Consider the following 346-nt stretch of genomic DNA (forward strand, 5'->3'; position numbering starts at 1 on the left):
AATTCATGCACATTTAAAGGAAATTAATTAGAAGAAATATTTTAATATCACTATTTGCTCTTTCTCTATAATAGAAGTGTCAACCAAATTCACGATCAACAATGACAGATCGAAACACATGTGTGCGATTGGCGCCAGCAAGAGCTTTATATGTATCAATATATATGATATATAATGTATATATATCAATATATATGTATATATATCTATATCTATATATTAAACTTGCTTAATTAGGCCTGCTTTCTGATTTAGCTAAACTTTTTCCAGCCCAGTGAAGCACCTCAACTTCTCTTTCAGGTAATTGTCAGCAACACAGTAGTAAATATCAATACGAAGCAGATTA

The sequence above is a fragment of the Myotis brandtii genome, unplaced genomic scaffold, assembly GCF_000412655.1.
Source record: "Myotis brandtii unplaced genomic scaffold, ASM41265v1 scaffold583, whole genome shotgun sequence".
NCBI classification, from domain to species: domain Eukaryota; kingdom Metazoa; phylum Chordata; class Mammalia; order Chiroptera; family Vespertilionidae; genus Myotis; species Myotis brandtii.